A 21,539-nucleotide genomic window follows, 5' to 3' on the forward strand; every position below is an offset into this window, starting at 1 on the left:
ATCATCTCCCACTATTCTTGCTGTTAACACTGTGGCCGCCCCCTTGAGTTAAAAAGCAATGTCTTAACCCCACACATCTGGGGAGCTGGCAAGTTTGTATTGGGACCATGCTTCTGTGCCCTCGTGCTCCCATCCCAATTCCACAGGTTTACATGGGTAACCTGGTACCATCAACAAGGGGCACATCCAGTGGCCACCTTGTCCAAGGAGTCCCTGTGCTATTACTCCCTTAGATATCGTATTAGCAATTAGAGACTTTTTAGAATGACACCTAGTCATTATTTTGGGTCCCCTTCCAAATACCAGAGTGAGTGAAAATTAGATGATGGCATTAATGACATCTACTACCCATGCTTTCTACTCTTTCCAAACTCCCAGCTAAAGTGATATCTGCCAATTTTGCTCTCTGGCTGCCCCTCAAAATGCACTGGCTCAAAACAGTTGTGAGGAATGGATATGAGGTCCAGGTTCAAGAATGCAAACCCAGATAAGCCTGGACCTTACTAAATGGTCACATTGGTCTCACACATTCCATGCTTAAACAATTCTAGACCTCCTTCCTGTTAGACTCTCAAGCCTTTCTGCTCTTCAGCCTTCCATGCCTTCTACCTAAATGTTTTGGTGTACCTGGGCCGACCCCTTCTTGTACTGCAAGTCCCTACACAAATGCCAACTCTTCTCTGAAGCCATGCTCCATTCGCCTACTTCAGGCTGCTTAATTCAACACTTGGAATACCATAGAATTCAGTGTACACGTAAATCATTGTCACATCATGGCAATTTTATTTTGATAAATGTTTCTTTTCCTCACTTGGACATCTCTTAAGGAAAGAGATTTTTGTTTCATGGTTTTTCTCTGCATCAGTGCCTAACCAAACATGAGTGTACCTTCTATGTTGAATGGGATTAGAATTCATTTTAAGCTTGCTTTTAGCTTGATACCTAATTTACCAAGGTCTCTCATCCAATATGTCCATAATGACTCTTGGGCTAAAGATATTCAGTTCACCACTTGCACTCAATCAGTTCATTTCATTAAACACAAAACCAATCTGGAATAGCTGCTCTAAGAAATTAAACTCTACTTCTTCTCATTCAATAAATAAATAAATAAATAAATAAATAAATAAATAAATAAATAAAATCCTAGAAACTCTCCAGTCTTCAGGGAGGCTATTCACAAATATATGTGATTTTTAATGAGGACAATTATAGCATTAGTTTTCCTAATAAAAGGTATCCCCCATTTTTCGAAAGTTTGAGGTACACCATTTTGTTTTTACTAAGGACTACAATACTATCTATTTTTGCTAACCAAAAGAAGTCTGAAGAGGAATTTTGCTTTTATGAAAAAAGGCAAACAGTGAAAATAACATTCAGCATTTGCTTTGCTGTGAATCATTATAGAGGCAGCTCTCACCCTGAGCAGTGAGAGTGTGTTATTTGGTGAGTTATTTGGGGGTACGGGAACACTCAAAATATGTTCCATACAAATTGATGGTAATTGCTTCTTCACTTTCTGTTATTTTGGCTTACAAAAGGTTTTAGAGGAATGTTCTACTTTCAGGTAATGGGGAAAGCCTGTAGTTCCACATAGCTGAAATTGTCACTGCTAAATTCTTGTCTATCCTACCTCAGTGCTTACATAAAAGGAACGGAAACTCTGAGTTCCTAATTCACCTTCTTCATAAGGGTGAAGGTTACATTTTTTGAAAGGCAACTAATGGGAGTGTTTCAAACAGAACATTTAATATTTAGGGTTCTGCATTGCTTCCCATCAAGTCATTCTGATTTGAAGGGAGATGCACAGTCTAAAACAACCACCCTGGCTGAACATTTGGATCCTGTAACATCCTTATCCTAATTCTCTCTTTGCCAAATTCCCCCTTTGTAAAATATAGTTAATTGTAAACAAAGGGAAAATAGGTATTAAATGGAGGAATAAAGACCCAGAATTTTATTGCTCATTCACTCATTCAGGACTTCATTCTATGAACAGCTTTCTTGGAAAAATTTACCAAAAAAAAAAAAAAAAAAGATAAAGAAAATTTACTTTAAAAAATAGAGTAAAATTCATTTTATTTTGCAGTTACCATATGGGTCCATTAAACTCTTTTGTTTGTAAAGTAACTTAAAATTATGAAAATTGAAAAAGGTACACTGGAACCAAATAGTGAATAGAGATGGGTATTTTTCCTATAATATCAAGGTTAAAGGTGTTTTTTGTTTGTCACCTTTGTTTTGTTTTGGTTTTTGCAGTTATTTTTCTCCTGAAGGGAAAGACAAATCACTGTGTTTTAAATTTACTTTTTAATAGTTCTATTATTAGATAAAAAAATTAATTTGCTTTTAGTTTTGATTTTTAGGATTGCTCTTAATTTTTTATTTTGTTGTATAATCATGTATTATATTTACATGATTCCAAAATCAAATCAACAAAGAAGTCGAGATTCTATACCCTCCCCTTTCACTCTACTCCCTTTCTTCCTTTACAAATAAACATTTCTAAATATATTATGGTTTATCCTTTTTTAACATAAGCATACATATTAAGTACATTATACTTCATACTTTAAGTATGCATATTCATATCTCCTCTTCTTAAACAACCAGACCCATAATTACATAACAAGATCTATTTCTGTATCACAAACTACCCCAAACAGTGGCTTGACCAGCAATCATGTGTTTGTTCATGCCAGTTGTTGGCCTGATGTCATTTCCATGTGTTGTCTCATCTTCAAGGAGGTTACCACAAGCTATTCTACATGGCAGTGTCATGGTAGCAAGCAAAATTGGAAGTTATAATGTCTTTTGAGACTTGGGCTGAAAAGCCTCACAACATCCACTGCAGTGTGTTGGTTTAAACAACTTCTGAGGCAAGTCCCGATTCACGAGGTGGAGAAACAGTTTCTCCTGTTTCCCCGAAAAGAAGACCTAACAGGAAAACAAGCCCTAGCATGAATTTTCAGGATGACATCCCCTGAACGTAAGCTTTAATGTGTCTTTTGGAGCAAAAATTAATATAAGACCCGGTTTTATTTTCGGGAAAACATGGTACCTATTGATGAAATGAGCAGCGAAGGTATATAGTATGGAACATGTATGAAAAGATAGGGAGAAACTATTGTGACCATCTGATCTGTTCTCAAGATCAGATTTCCTACCTATATCTGCAGAAGTTTTAATAAAGCATCTCATTAGCAAAAGGTAAAATATATTTTCTGGGTTCTGGTCAATCATATCACCAACTAGCCTGCCCTTCTGGAAAGGAAACACAGAAGAGGTGTGGAAAGGGGAGCAGAGGTTCCCCATGAGAGGGAATTTGTTTGCTGCCTACCCAGAGATTCAATTGTGTTCTTCCAAATATAGCTCCAGTTTTGTGCAAATAACCCCCTAACTACATGAGACACAGGGTAGTGAGTCCATCTCTAGTCATTCTGAGTTAGTCAGTGAATGGCATTTTTGTGGTAACTTTCTTATCCAGTGGCGGTTTGAGACATAAGTTGGCCCAACCAAACTAAAGGAAAAGTGCATACATAAAATTCTTGGCCAAGAGGTCGGTTCTCTCTCTCTCTCTCTCTCTCTCTCTCTCTCTCTCTCTCTCCCCCCCCCCCCCCCCCCCGCTGCTGGACATGAAAAATGTCTAACCACTATGCTGCACACCTGAAATTAATATAAAATAATACTGAATGTCAACTGTAATTGAAAAATTTAGAAAGCGGGAGTGGGGGAAGAAGAAGGGGAATAGGAGGTTCAAATTTCCAGGTATAAAGTAAGTCATGAGGATGCAATGTACAGCACAGGAAATATAGTCAATAACATTGTGAAAGCATAATATGGTGTCAGTTGGTTGCTGGACTTATCATGGTGATCACTTATTTAGGTATATAAATGTTGAATATCAATGGTATACACCTAAAACTAGTATAATATTGTATATTAGCTATATTTTAATAAAAAATCATTAAAAAAGGATTCCCTTTGGTCAAGATTTTTCAGCAAAGTATTTTAACATCATAAAGGAAATTAGCCTTAGATGTAGCCAATACTGAGATAGAAGATTGGAGAGACAATATCAACCAGGCACTTTGATGATATTCTAAGGCCTCTATTCTAGTCTGCCCTGCTGGATTTCCATTTATGCAAGATTTAAATGTCCTTCTTACTTAAAACAGGTTAAGGTTCTTTTTATCATTTAAATTTGGACTTTGCAATCACTTGTAAAGGGATTTCAGTTTAGAAAATTGTTATCATATTCCTGATATATAATACGGATGCCACCTCCTCTGCCTACCACCAGTGAGAAATGTACTACAATTCTAGATGCTATATTAGAGATAAAAAAAAACTGAGGCCCAATATGTTAATAAAACAAAATGAGATAGTGAGCGGAACAGTGTGTTAGACCCAGTCCAGGGCTTGTCGTAGAGGCTTGAGGAAAGTTAGTCTCAAGAAGACACTCCCAGTTCCCAAGGGTCTTACTACAACACACCTAGCCCAAAACCTTACTACCAAAAACTTGCAGATTCATGACTCAGAATCAAGTTTTGTGTCCTTCCCATTATGACACAGTGCTGTATAGTTAGTATTCATCCCAGAGATTCTTTAGTGAGATCAAGCTTTTGAAGGAAACAGTGTTTTGAGTCAAGAAAAATAAGTGTGTTTTGAGCATTAGAATATTCCCCTAGGGAAGGGTAGACCTATAAAAAGATGCTTCCATGGGCAGCAGAAAGGGGATATGGGCATAGATATGAAGAAGACAACAGGAGCTACCTAAAAGGAAGCAGAAAGGATAGCACATTGAGAGCAGAGAAGAATCCTGAAAAGAGCACTGGTTTCAGAATTAAGTAGCCTGCTTTGGAATCCCAAACATCTCTTGGATATTATATCCCCAAGGCAACACCCTCAGGAATAACACAGAGGCAGCAACAGCTACCTAGAAGGCTAAAAAAGTGGTCAAGTGTGTGTGTGTGTGTGTGTGTGTGTGTGTGTGTGTGTAATTTATGTATTTATATATGGTATGTATAACAGGCTATGCTTCATGTCTGGTGCTCCCTAACTGTTATTGTAAAGACATGCCCTGGTGAGATTTGGCCTGAGATTTTAAAATTCTGGCTAGAATTCTGGGGTGTGTGTGTGTGTGTGTGTGTGTGTGTATTAGTGTTTAGGGGTAGACTTCCATTTACAGCCAGACGTATTTTCCCTGCTTTTGTTTCTACAGACAAAGCCTTGATTTCAACTTTGGGACAACACTTTGTTTTTCTTTTATGAAAAGAAAGACTTTATTTGTTTATGCAATAGCAAAGCAAAAGGAAAGCCATTTGAGATAATGGACAGCTAAGCTACACTACATAATGTATTTTTTTTTTTTTAGGAAAGAAAATGCCTCTTTTTTAAACATTGCTTAGACTGTGCTGTCCCCCACCCCACACACACAAAAAAAACATGCTAATTCTTGAGAGAGACTCAAGCTGGCTAGTGTTACCCATTGGAGACTGGCATAGAGAATTGTTGACAGCAAAGAGTACTCAGAGGCTTGGAGGCATATCTTCACCTCATGCTGTAGAGAGAACCTGGAAGGAAGACCAAAGCCCAAGCCCCATCTTTGTCTGAAGTCCTCTATGAGTTGTTTTCCCAGACTGAGTAACTCAGATGTCCTGGCCAAAGACATGTTCTTTGCTAGGGGGACTTGTTTTGATGAAGACAGTGGACATTCTGTCATCCATCTCGGACAGCAGGAATATTTAGGGAGAATGGGAAGACTTAAAACTGGAATCTTCTCCACCAGATAGGTTTAAAAGCATTTCCATTTACTCATGTTTTTATCCATTCAATAAACATTTACCAAGTAGATATTTGTATCAATCACTATTCAGGTGTTTAGAATACAGCAGTGGAAGCTCCCCTCTTAAGGAGCTTTCACTCCAGCTGGAGATATGGACAATCAACAAGTAAAAACAACAAATAAGCAAACTACATGCAGGTATGATCATCACTTTGCAAACAGTATTTTCTATGATCAAGGAAGGCCCCTCGGAGAAGGTGACAGTGGAGCCGATGTCTGAATTACATGAAGAGGCAGAAAACTAGTCCCAATAAAGGTATCCACATCCTCATCCCTGAACCTGTGAATACCGTTTGCATGGACCTAGATATGGGGAGATTATTCTGGATGATGCATGTGAACCCCAACTAATCACTGAGTGTAAACATGGATGCAGAATGTGGAATAGTGAGTCAGACAGATGTGACATAGGCAGAAGTGGACTCGCTGTTTCCGGCTTTGAAGATGGAGGAAAGAGACTACAAGCCAAGGAGAGTGGCAGCTTCTAGATGCTTGGGAATGGCTCTCAGCTGATGGCCAGGAAGGAAACAGGAACCTCAGCCCTGCCATCACAGGAACCGAATTCTGTAAACAACGCAGTAAGCAGGAAATGGACTCTCCCTAGAGCCCAAAGAAAAGAAAGCAGCCCTGCTGACAACATGATCTGAGTTCTGTAAGAGTAATGCTTGACATACAGAACTGTAAGGTAATAAATGTGTGCTGTTTTGTGCCCTGAAGTTTGGGGTAGTTTGTTACACCAACAATGGAAAACTAATACACATGCAAAGACAAGAGGGGCCTACATCCAGACTATGGGTGCAGCAGTGCACATGCCTGAGGGTGGCTGAGGTAAACAGTGACAATCAGGACAGAATTTTGCAATACACGAAACTCTCCAGAATTCTCAGATATACTTGAAGAAGAAAACTTGGTAAAGATATCTGATGCCTCTGAATCAGTTGAGGCACAGATTTAGACTCTTATGAATTGGAGAGGAGAAAAAGGAAGAATTACCCTGTAAATTTGTGAAATCTAGGATATTAGTTACCCTTTCTGGCTAGAATTCACAAAGCCTCTCAGAAGACTTTGCCACGTGGCCAGCACTGGAGTTCCAGAGTAGAGATCTGAGTAATGATAAGGAACCGGGCTGAAGAGTTCATTTGTAAAAGCATTTGATAAAACCAAAGGAAGAAGGCATCGATGCATCCATGTAGCACCATAGCAATATGATCCCCCGTAGGGCAGCGCATCTGATAATAAAGGAAGAATGGACAGGGGAGGGTGACCCTGGGTGAGCCGAAGAGGGCTGTTTATGGTCTTGAAACAGCTTTTCTTGTTGCAAGAGAGGGAAGAGGCTTTCTCAAGGAAGATGCCATTAGCTTTTTCATAGGGGACACTGACCCAGGCAATTTTAGCACCTTTCAGAAGCAATCTCTCTGCTTTTCTGTTTTACTGTGTTTCATTTCAACTTTTCTCTTTTTCTCTAAATTGTGTAGCCAATTGCAAACATATCTCAGGGAAAGGGGAGAATGGATGCCAGCCTATACTCTGGCTTCTACCCGTGTCCTGCCCTTTTGCTGACTTTACAAACTACAAACTTCACATCACCCAGCTAGGAAATGGCCAAAGTGAAAAGCTATTTGCAAGTGGGAAATACCCTGGCTGAAATTATTAACTGGTGGCAGAGGCAGCTGGGCCACGTGCAGGGGTCTGGACAGGGAAATAGGAGACAAGAGGATGCTATAAGGAGTAGGTGTGGACACTGGCTGTGGAAAAGGATGCTGAGAAGAATAGAGAGAAAAGCAGGCAGCAGTGCTTTGTGTCCATCCTGGCAGGGAATCGGGGTAAAGGCTGAGAGGATGATCCAACACGGCACAGCATGGTGGATAAGAGTCCGGGCATTGCGAAGCCTGAGTGTGAATGCCTGCACTGCACTTCTCAGCTGCGCAGACTCACAACTAATGTGGCCTCTTGCATCTTAGCTTTAGTCTTCTTCACCTTCCTGGGGAATGGTGATGATCGCGTGATATTGCCTATAAAGTGCCAGGCACTTACGTACACTTGGTAAATATTAGTAGATGCTATTCCTGATATGTATTTTCAAAGGGTGGCTAAGTTCTCAATCACTTTTAGATATTTTGCTACAACTAGGAAGTGAGAAGGAATACACACTTCTCCTCACAGGAGACACATACACGTAGAAGCAACAAATGTTAGAGCTGAAAGACATGTTGGGGATCATGGAATCCAATCCCCTTAAATGACTGGTAAGAAAACTGAGGCTCAAAATGTTTTGTGATTTGTTCAAGGTTACAAAGCCCGCAAGGGACTAGGCAGGCATGGGAAGTCTATGCGGTCTCACTCTCGCTCTAGGACTGTCGAGTCAAATAGAGTTTGTCAGTTTGTGTACATGATTTAAAATCATTGCCTTCTATGGCACATAGGACCATGGAAATGACATACACGTCCCCACATATAACTGGTTCACACTGCATTTTATCCCCACCTGAAGCACACTTTTATGTGGCGAGTAGACTCTGCCTATCTCCTATTCCTTCATAGTTTCTATGTTTACAGGTCAAAATCCAAAGACTGCTGTGGATTTCCTGAGTCACCAATCTTGGTGGAATTATCCAGTTCCAACAGTTTCAATGTTTTTAGGGGGAAAAAGATAAATGTTACTATTTAGAGGTTACAAAGTACTGTAGTCAACCAACAGTTTTGTTCTTTCCCTATACCATGCTGTAAATCTTTTGAATTCAACTATCTACTCCAGTTTCTCAGCCTCGACCATTCTTATTCTTAGGCTCTGCTTAGTCACACATTTGCTGTGTCTGGCTGGCCACCGTAGATTTTATTTAGTGACTCCTGGCATGTACGTGCTTTTTCTAATAGAAAAATTATTTACTTCAAATAAAGCTTTCTATTTAGACATTTCCATCACATTATATACCCTTACATAATTTCTAAGGTATAAATTTCTGGATTTACATACAGAGGGTTTTCTTGCCCAGGGCATAATAGTCAGTTTAGTGTGTCATCCTGGCCAGAGTTACAAACACAAATCCAGGTATTGCTGTGAAACTATTTAGTAGATGTGGTTAATATCTGCAGTCAGTTGACTTTAAATAAAGGAGACTCCTCAATTACATGGGAGGGGCCTCATATAGTCAGTGGAAAGGCCTTCAGAAAAAAACTGAGGATTTTTTAAGGAAGAAGAAATTCTGCCTCAAGACTAAAACATCAGCTCCTGCTTGAGAGTTTCCAGTCTATGGGACTGCCCTATGGATTTAAGTTTTGTCAACCCTCATAAGTTGTGTCAGCCAATTCCTTGAAATAAATGTCTTGATTGATTGATTGATTGATAGATAGATAGATAGATAGATAGATAGGTAGATAGATAGATAGATAGATAGATAGACAGACAGACAGACAGAAAGACAGATAGATATGGACAGTAGATAGATCAATCAATCTAGATACATAGATATATTAGATATAGATATAGATATAGATATAGATATAGATATAGATATAGGGAGAGAGAGAGAGAGAGAGGTCCTATAGTTCCGTTTCTCTGAAAACCTTGACTGTTATAAGAGTATACAAAACAATAGCCAATGTTCCATGGGAGACACTGCCCAATGTTTCAGACGATGTAAAGCTAGCTGCTAAAACGAGTGGAGAGCGAACCTCTGCAGCTTAACCCATAATATGGTTTCTCATTCACGTAAAGAAATCCAAGGTGGGGGTGGGAAGAGCCCCAGTGTAGCAGAGGCTTGGAAACTACATGACCTCCAAGGTCACCTGGACATCAACATCCGTCAAGAAGACAGGGAAAGAAAACCTTCCTATGAAAGGTTTTAGAAGCAAAGATCACCTCTGTACACATTCCTTTGGCCAGGACTTAGTCATCTGGCCATACCTCACTGTAAGGAAACCTTAGCTGTTTCCCAGGAGGCACTAAAAATGCGCTTGACAAACAGCCAGTCTCAGTCACACAAAATCAATGTTAGAGAAGAGTCTTGAAAAACATCATGTATTCTTGCTAGGACCACCCTGTTTGTTAAGTTTTGTGACTAACTTGCTAGTTATTATGATCTCGATATAGGAACGAAAATAGAAAATGGAGGGGAAAAAAAACCAACAGAATGAGATGGCAAAGAAAGCAAAGTCTGAGGCAGGAGACAATTTAAAACAGCAATTAGAGTCTAATTAAATCTAAAGTTTGGTATCATTATTAGAAGTGAAGACTGAGCTAATTATGCTGAAAGCAAGTTTCACTTCAGGTTATGGTCATTCAATAAGGGAATCTTTTCTTCCCAGCGGAAAACACTAACTTTGAAAAACACTTAAAAGATTCTCAATAATGGATGGCATGTATGTGCTGAATTTTAATCTCTTTATCCTTATTGTCCATGTGGTATTTAGTCTTTGTACTTAAATCAACTGTAATTGTTTGTGGTACCATGAGAAATTTTTGCCTCATTGATTTTCCATAGCACTGAAATGTCACATTAGCTCAAGGTGAAAAGCTAATAGGATGTAAATAATGATAATAATAATAATCAGAATGATAATAGAAAGAATCATATACTTCAATGTACATTGAAATCCTCTATTGAGTCTTAGGGCTCTGGTGACATTTTAAACCCCAGGAGGAGAGAGAAAAAATGATTTGTTAACCTCACTCCTTCTAGAATCCCACTGAAAACTTGGCTGCACATTTTGGCACAGATGACAATTTGCAGGATGAATAAATGAGGGCCAAGGACACCAGTCCCACCTACTGTGTGCCCCCCCTCAATTTTACTCAGTTTCCGGGGACAGTTTATTAATGTTCAGCCTTCCACCTTCCTGCCTAGGACACACACCTATGCTTATAGAAGTAGAGACATTTCAAAATAGGTATTTGGAATCTGTGATGCCCACAGTGTCACTGAGTAAATGCACTCGGGTTGGATACAGCTTGGAATCTCAGTGAGAACCGTTATTACCCAGACATCTCAGAACATTTACTAAGTCTCAGAAACATGTGTCCAAGGATACAAGCTTATGTTGCTGATACTAAAAAAAAACCACATATGCGTGAAAGGAAGATTCTTCGATCCTCTGAGTCCACATTAAACACTTAGTATCTTAGTTCGCTTTTCAGGTATTACAACCCCCTGCTGTTAACTGCAGATTCATAATTATAAGCAAATGAACTGATTATTCTATTATTCCAGAAAGCTGCTTCAGAATCCAGCTCCCCACAGATTCTGTTTATTCCACTGTGACATCCTTCCCTGAGATTCTAAACTTCTATTTTATAGCACTTTGCCACTCAATGGATTATTTAATAGATTTTTAAATAATTGTTTAATGCTTGTCTTCCCCTCTAGATTGTGTGGCAGGAAGCTTCTTTTTACCATTCAGTTCTGTGTCCCCAGGACCCAGGAGAGGGATAAAGACAGAATAACACTCAATCAGTGATTGACATTAGAGGGCCTCATTCCTCCTTATGCAAAGACTGGCAATGGTTTTGCATCCCAGATTGAATTTTATCTTAGTATTTTGTTCTAGAATCTGCAACAACCTATCTCCTATCCATCTTTCCCCGGTGTCTACCCAATCGATCTCATAACCCCAACAATATTTTTATGTGTTCAAGACATTTTTAACCTCTTCACTCACACAATTCATTGTTACCTGGAAGTCCTCACTCCATACCAGTAGGTTTACAATTCAGTTTACATTATAATAAGAATGTTCCCAGTTTTCCCAACTGTTCCTAAACATTTCTGGGCATGGCAATGAGACAATAATGAGATGCTCTGAGAATATTTTTTAAGAGAAAAGAAGTACTATAACTTCTCAGAGACAAACTATAAAATCCAACCAAGATGCATCAGAATAGTGATGCACAATTACCTTCAATGGAAAGGAAAACTCCCAGAACAAATCAAGATTTGATGCTAATCAAACTAAAGTGATTGAGCCTACGTAGTATCAGGTTTAGAAGAAATATCTTAGTCATATTTTACAAACAATGACTCAAACTCTGATCAAAAGGAAGGGTTCTAAATTAATTAATTAATATCCCGGTCCTAGGGGAACGTTTGTCACAGAAAACAATTATAACATTAAATTGTCCAGTTTTATAACTAATTTTTATCACAAATCATACTTATCAAGCTGGCCTCTGATTACGATTTTCCAAGAAAGAGATGACACCAAGTCTATTTACCCAAAAAAATTAACCAGTCACCTTCATTTTGGTGTACATACTTTAGTCTCTTGTGAGACTTTTCAACATGAATTAGTTTCCCTGAACCAATCCAACTCATCTGAACTGAGAAATTTAAATATCTGGAACCTTGTTGTATTAGTGTCATACACCATTAGTCAGGGTTTCCAGAGAAACAGAACCAATAGAAGATTTTTAATATGTACATTTTATCTACTTATATTTATCTATCTATATATTTTACATATATATAGATATAACTTGAAAGAGACTTATTATAAGGTATTGACTCACATGATGGTGGAGGCTGAGGAGTTCCACAGGCTGCCATCTGCAAGCTGCAGACCAGGAAAGCCAGTGGTGTGGTTCAAAGGCCTGAGAGCCACGCCTTAGACACAATGGTATAGATTCCAGTCTACATCTGAAGGCTTGGGCGTCCAGGAGCCCTGAGGGCAGGAGAAGATGGATGTTCCAGCTCAGTCAATCAGGCAGAGAGCAAATTCAGCCTTCCTCTGTCTTTTTGTTCTATTTAGGCCCTCAATGGATTGTATCAGGCCCACCCACATTATGTATGTAAGTAAACTGCTTTTCTCAGCCTACCAATTCAAATGCTAAATTCTTCTGGAAACACCCTCACAGACACACCCAGAAATAGTGTTTAACCAGACATCTGGGCATCCCATGGCCCAATCAACTTGACTTATAAATTAACCATCACACCTGGAGAGACATCTACTTCTTAAGACTTCTATTTCTAAGGTAATATTCGCCTATTAGATTTCTTGAAGGCCACTCAGGCAACTTTCCCTGGAAGTACTCCAACATCTCAATCTCTACCTTTTCCTTCTAGCAGAATTACACGAGATTCATCACCCCCATAGAGTTCTTTGTTACTGAGCCTGGCCTACACCACATGCACCTTATTTTGCAGCTCATCAGTTTTTTATACTAGAACATTTTTTGTATATACCAGCAAAACAGTGCATGATGCTGACGTGTTGCCATGTAAAGTGGTCATGATTTTAGGATTATGTAATATCAACATGCAAATTCATTAACTGTAAACTCTAACTATTTTCTGACTACTACCATGCACTACAATCACTATGATTTATGTTATCCAGAAATTACCAACAGGGGGTGTGCTCTCTCGCCTCCAGGATTTCACAGGTGAAAGATAAGTCTAAAATCCTGAAATCCTCTCTTTTACATGCCGAGAACTTTGGGAGTTAAACCACACACCTAACTCTGTAGGGACCAGTGGACTCCAGTGACACCATTGGTATTGGCACTAGGCAAAGAAGCAGAGCGAATAAGGAAGCTAATTTCTAATGCCAGAAAGCAATTAGATATGATAATTACCAAATAATGTATGCAAATGCTCAAATGTATGTGAGTATGATGATTATCCATCACTTACTGAAAATTGTTCCCTTTCTCTAGAATTCTCTTTTCCTCAGGGTGTTTCCAGCAGATGCCTGAGGCCCACACCTACCACTTACCAAATCGAATACCACCTTGAACTGGGCTTTAAAGTCCTAGCCAAGATTAGAAATGATTGGTCTTTGGAGAGCTAGGTTATTTCAGCACAACGATTAAGCAGTTGGATTTCATGTGTTATAAATTCTCTGGTCAAAGTTTGGAAACTCTTAATTGAATAGTTCTGATCAAGCAGTAAATAGTAACACTTGAGGTGAAAAGGGAGTAGCATTCTAATTTCTCTTTGAGAAACTTCTTCCGTTCACTTTCTTCCTTTCACCACCCGAGAATCCTTAACCAGCAGGTTATCCTGTCCAGATTCATTGAGCCTCTATATATTTATCTCTGAAATAAGAATGATTCCATCTACTTGATATATCTTAAAACATATTATTGAGAAGAAGCATATTGAATAGTGAACGTGACTGCTGTGAAACAAGGAAGTCCTTACAGAGATTTAAAATCTTAACCAGTTTATACTTTATATATAAATAGAACTAGGAACCTGAAAGTTGATGAAAAAGACCCTGTTGCATTGAGATTTGAATTAATTTTTGTTTTCATTTTTTCTTTCTTTAGCTCTGAATAGAGGTGAAAATGCTATATGATGAAATGAAAAGAAAAAGCACAGGCGAACACTATATAATCTAAAGAAAATGGATTTAGACTATGAGTTAGAACTGCTTCTGGTTCAAATTCCCCTCTGTGACTTTTTGGCCTTCTTTTTCCTCACTTTCAAATACATATTTCTAACTTTTCTGATGAAGTTACTATGTGAGAAACTTAGGTTATGTACTGAAACTCTAGAGGATCGGCAAGGGATGGAAGACCAAGGAAAATCTCATTTTTCAAGGAGAGATGAAGAGATGATACAGAAAATAGAAGACAAATTAGTTATCAGTATCCCCATTCATTTACAAAGGTCTTTAGAGTTTATACATAGCATCTTAAATAATCTTCATCACCAACTCAAAGGTGGGTAGAACTACCTTTCCTTAAAGAAAAGGAAATTGAAGCTCAGAAAGTTTACACAAAACCAAAGACATACAGAGCTAATAAATGGTGGCCTTGAATGGAATAATTCTTACTTCAGTGCTCTCGAATGGATGGCAATCAGAATCTTCAAGCTGTGCTATTTTTAAAGATAAAATAAATCCAAGGGTAAAACACACACAATTCACTGAGCACAGAAGGATTAAACACCAAAAGACCAAGTCATCCTTCCCCAAATTAAAAGAAACTGGTAATGCATGTGAGTGAGTGTGTGTGAGTGTGTGTGAGTGTGTGTGAGTGTGTGTGTGTGTGTGTAAACAGGTAAGCAAGAGCAGAAACAAATTTCCATTTTAGAAGCAATCAGATTATTACTGAAATAGGATGGTTCACAAACGCCTCTGCCCAGAAACAGGAGAGTGGACCACAAAAGTTGCCAGTTTAACTTAGTAAGTAAGAGCATTACCTGGAGCCAAACTTCTTGAGTTGGAATCTTAGCTCTACTACGTACAGCTGTGTGACAAGCAAGTTATTTAGTCCCCCTGTGCCTCATTTTCTCCTCCCTAAAGTTGAAAAAATAATTGTGCCTACTCATTTTAGATAGTAAAATAATACAACACATGCAAAGTTCTTAAGATAGTGCCTAGTACATAGTAGCCACTCAAAAAACAAACACATACATAGTGCAAAGGAGAAGTTTAAGGATCCCTCACACATACCCAGTACAGGTAGGCAACCTGGCTTCAGCAGGAACCATACCTATAAGATAGTCAGGTAATATAGAAGTTGTTTCTTGCTAGATTGATTGACATGGAAAGAGATCAAACAGCTTATTGTTTTAGTTTTGTTTTTTAAACTGCTGTAGAATTATTCTTTTGTTATTCACCATATATTTTTTTCAAATGTTTTTCTACCTACAATCCACTCTTAATCAACTTTATTGTGTTCTCCTCTTCTTCTGGCTCTTTGGGTCTTTAGCTCATATTAGTCAAAGGAGTTAATAACTAAACCACAAAGTGCCTTACAGAAATCTATATAAAACATCTTTAAACTCAGATGTCAGAATTTAATTGATAGTTACAAATTATAATTTATTTCTATTACCATCATCATTATTTGATAGTGATGGAATTATTTTACAAGTTACAATGGCAATCATATTGTTTTCATCTCTCAGCAAATGGGATAGTAGACAGGAAAGGTTTTAGTCATTTTTGCAATCTAAAGGAAATGAATCTTTGGTGGTAAAATTTTAGGCTTAATAACAAGAAATGGGAGAGTTAATTCTGGGATGTAATATACAGGAGAGATTTCATTGATTAATAATATTCTTTTTTTGCTTCCACTTTCTGCAATCTACCTGAGTAAAATGGGAAAGAAATGCAATTGATTGGATATCAGTCTCTTCTGATAAATATAGATCTGAAACTCTTTCCTTCTCACTGAAAGTGGTCTCATTTTGGGTAGTTATTTGGTCAGCTCTAGGTATTGTTATTATCTTTTATATTCCAGTTGTGCAGACCAGAACATCTAGGAAGACTTGCCACCAGAAATGTATATGTGTGTATGTGCAAATGTGTGTGTGTGTGTGTGTGTATGTGTGTGTCAGGGGGATGGCAAATGGAGGGAATTGTCCTGCACACTTTCTGTGTCCCTGTGGAAGACAGTGTCTGTTCTTGAGAATAACGACCCAGTACAGTGGACAAGCTTGTTACCTGTTTTTTCATCCAGCCACCAACATCACCAATTCATCTAGCATTAGCTGGTTTCTAACCCCCTCCAAGTTGCTAGCAAAAAAATGCTGGAATCTTAAGGGACACCACTGGGGTTATTTAGGGGTTTGAGAAGCTTCTCTTTGGGTAGATCCCCAACAGTGATGACCCTACAAAGAAAAGGTTCTGCTTTCTCACCATGCCACAGAGGGTCTGCTCCATTTTCTACCTAAATTCCCTTGCTGTGGCATGGCTACTCATTTAGGGAATTCCCAAGGTGCCTTAAGCTCTGCTGCATTTTGGGACTTTTCTAGTAGGGGAAACTCCTGTGTCCTTGCCACATAGTGGGAATGCAGGCTATCCCAGGTCTTTCTCTCTGTCTCATGCTTATCGCCACTCACTGACACTACCTGGCAAACCTACCAATTCAGTGGCTCAGAAACTTCTGAATTAGGTATGACTCTTCTCCAGAACTGGGGGCACAGGTCAGCTCTAACACCTCCATCCCTTTTTCACTACATACCACCATACAGAGTGCAATACAGGGTCTCTGCTCCCGCTCTCAGTGGGTGGACACAGAATATGGTGAGTCCATAAAGGAACACCAACGGAGACATGAATAGGGGGTCCATACCACTATATGCTCGCTGGCGGCTGGGATGGAGATACAGGAAGCAGGAGCCACACAATCAGCAATCCGCCATTCGCTTCTCTGCCAACCCCCTTGCCAGCGTAGTCACGGCAGTTATATTAGTGGCTAATGGCTAACCAGTTATAGCTGATGACCAACTAGTTACAGCTGATGGCCATCTAATAACCGAGCTAGGACTTTTCCATGTGAGGCCGAGAGCCTGGAAACTGCTCTCTGGGACTCTGTCCCTACACGGAGGGATGAATGCTTCAAAACTTTGCTTTCCTTAAGAAAATAACTTCTTTCTTTGACTTTCTAGTAATCGCTTTCACAATTTTGTTTGCAATAATTACCAGTCTAATTTGACTTCATTGGAGCATGTAGACAGACAGACACCAGGAATCAGCCTGTCTCTAATAGGAAATTCTCTCCTTAATCTCCTTCTGTTTAGCCAACTAATAGGACCAGATAATCTTTCATACCATCCCTCTGCCAATGATATATATGCTAACTATGTATCTGTCTATCCATGTTTCTGCCTACCCATCCATTTATCTATTTTTCTTCATTCCAAATGTCTCACCTGTCCATGTGTTGTACTGGAATATAGGGCTCACAGCCCTCAGTCTTTGACGCTCAGGACATGACCTCATGAAACTGTATCCAGGCCGTATAGCTTCTGAAGTTTTAAAATTTGTTTTTAATTCAAAGCTAGTAGTTTGAAGGCAATGAAAGCTACCCAGTTTTAAATCTTCCCAACACCCCATGAAACTCACAACATCAATGATAATACTATGCCTTTCCTAGAAGATAAAAAACAGTACCACCTTTAAATTAACTGTAAGTAGATTAAAAGTTTTCAACAGGGCTCTCACTCATTACTGCAAGCTTATAGGTGGGTAGAATGAGATAGAGAAGGCTTAAGGGACTTCATGAAGAGAGGACGAGTTGGAGAACACAGAAAAAGCTCAGACAAAATCATCTGGGAAAGTGAAATTACAACAGTAAATGTCCAGACAGTGGACAGAGGTGAAAACTGGGGAGTTTACAGCACTGGTCACTGGGAAGGAGCTTGGCAAGTAGTAGTGACTACATAACAGTATATTGCTTTTGGGGGATAATCGGATACATAGGGGATGGGGTAGGGGAGTTCTCCTTAGCAATGAAACAGTGAAAGGAAATAATAAATAAAGTGGGGGGGGGGGGATTAAGGATCGTACATACAAAAGATAAATAAGGCACATCAACCCCTCCTTCCCACCACCTCCACCACCAACCCTGTCCATAAATCAAACAGCACAGAAGAGTACACAAAGGAGAGTAGAGAGAATTCGTGCACTAGAAACAATGTTTACAAAACAAATGGGGGAAAAAAACAACCCTAACAATATTTACAACAAACTACAGAAATAAAAACATGAAAGATGAAGCAAAACATTTTAGCTCATGAAATTTATCCCTTCCTCCCCAAAAATCAACCTTGAAGCTGAGAAAATTGTAATGCTACCCTAAAAAATGAATTAAAAATCTTTAAACATTGGGAAATGCAAAGACAAAACTTAAAATCGGATATACACTGACCCCAAATGCTGGCAAGGATCTGGAGCAACAGGAGGTTTCATTCAATTGCCGATAGGAATGCAAAATGGTAGAGCCACTGTCAAAGACAGCTTGAAACTTCTCAAAAACTCAATGTATTCATACCATATGATCCATCACTTACACTCCTTGGTATTTACCCAAATGAACTGAACATTTCTGTCCACACAAAAACCTGCACATGGATCTTTACAGTAGCTTCATTTATAGTTGCCCACACTTGGACATAACCAAGATGTCCTCCAGTAGATGAACAGATAAATAAACTGTGGTGCATTAGAAAATAAGCATGAAAGAGGAGAAGGCTATCATTTTTGAATAATGAAATATTCATGAAGGACATCATAAAAAAGGAGGTATGAAGTGAGCCTCTTGAAATCTCCCCTGGAATGTACAACAAATTGAACAACTATAACTCCACCAAGGACTCCCTGCACAGCAGACAGGTAAGACTAAGAGGCTCACTATTGAAATCATCTAAAGGTGGGAAAATTGCACAAGCAGGGGAAGAGGGAAGGGAGAAGAAGTGCAGACATGGGGACGCGCAGGCACAGGACGCAGACCTAGCTCAGTGCTCCGAGCTCGCTGCATCCCGGAACTACCGCAGCTGTGGGAGAGGCAAGAACTCAGACTGCTAGGGATCCGCTTATGGCCCACAGGGCTGAGGAGACAGCATGTAACACGGCTGAACTCAATGCTCACCGCAGAGACCTCGGAGAAAAGACTGAAGGAAGAAGGCTGAAAACGGTGGTTTAAGCCCTCACTGCCAAGCAGACAATGGAAGGCTTAGGCACTGAGGCTAGCCGCCCCTCCACCCTCCCAGAGCTTGCCCCACCTCCATTCTCCCAGTGCAAGAAGCAGAACAGTAGCAGTTTCAGATCAAAAGAACAGAATATTTGCAGTTCTGAGAACTGTGCTCTGCAGACACGGACTTGCAGCCCAACTAGTTCCGGCAAAGGGGAGGGAGCCATGGAAGCAGGACTGGCTGTGGTGGTGGTTGTTGCCATTGCTCTGGGCCACCTCTCACAACCCACCCCACCCCTGTCCCTACCTATCTGGGCAGGTCCCTGCAGAAGTAAACAGAGTTGCTGAAACACACAGGCTCTGAAACTGGTGCAGGAAGAGCTTTGGAATTTCAGAAGCTCTCCACATTCCCCCACAGGAGGCAGCATCCTATAACCCAGACGAACTGTTCACAGAGGAGAAGCCTGCATTCCAGGGAATCCCCCCATTGTGTGAGAAGCTGGAATAGTGCAGAGAAAATATACACTATGGTATGAGAGAGAATAAAAGGCTGCAAGCAGAGAGAAAATAAAACATTCTTCCAACACCTACTGGAAAACAAAAGAAAGACCTCTTTCTATCAACCTGTTGCAGAACCCACGTAGGAAGAGAAATAATAAATTATTAATTACTATAAATAACCAAGGTAACAAGATAGCTCAGAAAGAAAATGAAAAGTCTCCAGAAAATGAACTTAAAGACACGGAAGTATGTGACTTAAATGACAGAGAATTCAAGATTGATTGCAGTTCTAAAAAGATTCAACGAGGTGCAAGAAAACACAGACAGGCAGCTCAATGAACTCAGAAACACAATCAAAGAACAAAATGAACATTTTACTAAAGTGATTGAAATTAAAACAAACAACAACAACCAAAAAAAAAAACACAAAAAAAAACACAAATAGAATTTCTGGAGATTAAGAACTCAATAAAAGAAGTGAAGAATGAAATAGCCAGCTTAGGTAGTAGAGTTAACCAGATAGAGGAAAGAATCAGTGACATCGAAGATAGAAATATGGAAATGACACAGATGGAAGAAGAGACTTGAGACTTAAAAGAAATGAAAGAACTCTACAAGAACTTTCTGACTCCATCAGAAAGAACAATATAAGAATAATGGGCATACCAGAAAGAGAACAAAGAGAAGGCAACAGAGAGTATATTCAAACAAATAGTCAATGAGAACTTCCCAAACTTATGGAAAGAACTGGATCCTCAAATCCAAGAAGCCAATAAAACACCTAATTACCTCAACCCCAACAGGCTTTCTCCAAGACAGATTTTATTGAAGCTGTCAAAAATTGATGGCAAAGAAAAGAGCAAATTGGGCAAGAGAAAGAAATAAAAGGCATCCAAATTGGGAATGAAGAAGTTAAATTGTCACTCTTTGCAGATGACATGATGCTATATATAGAAAACCCTAAAGACTCCACCAAAAAGCTATTAGAGACAATAAACAAATGCAGTAAATTTGCTGGCTATAAAATCAACGTACAAAGTCCATTGCATTCCTATATACTAACAATGAAATCTCAGAAAAAGAAATTTAAAAAAGCAATTCCTTTTGCAATTGCAACAAAAAGAATAAAATACCTAGGAGTAAACTTAACCAAGGATGTGAAAGACCTATATGCTGAAAACTATAAGACATTTTTAAAAGAAATTGAAAACGACATAAAGCAATGGAAAGACATTCTGTGCTCATGGATTGGAAGAATCAACATAGTTAAAATGGCCGTATTACCCAAAGCAATATACAGATTTAATGCAATCCCCATCAAAATACCAATGACATTTTTTAAAGAAATAGAACAAAAAATCATCAGATTTGTTTGGAACCACAAAAGATCCCGAATAGCCAAAGCCATCCTAAGAAAAAAGAACAATGCTGGAGGTATCACACTCCTTGACTTGAGCTTGTACTGCAGAGCAACAATAATCAAAATAGCATGGTATTGGCTGGAAAAAAAAGACACACAGATCAATGGAACAGAATTGAGAACCCAGAAATAAACCCACATAAATATGGACAGATAATTTTTGACGAAGAAACAGAAAACATACAATGGAGAAAAGACAGCCTCTTCAATAAACGGTGCTGGGAGAATTGGAAAGCTACGTGCAAAAGAATGAAACTGGACAGCTATCTGTCACCATGTACCAAAATTAATTCAAAATGGATCAAAGACCTAAGCATAAGACCTAAAACAATAAACTGCATAGAAGAAAATATAGGTACTAAACTTATGGACCTTGGGTTCAAAGTGCATTTTATGAATTTGACTCC

This window comes from Rhinolophus sinicus, chromosome 14 (assembly GCF_057876585.1).
Source record: "Rhinolophus sinicus isolate RSI-liver-muscle chromosome 14, RSI-T2T, whole genome shotgun sequence".
Lineage (NCBI taxonomy): Eukaryota > Metazoa > Chordata > Mammalia > Chiroptera > Rhinolophidae > Rhinolophus > Rhinolophus sinicus.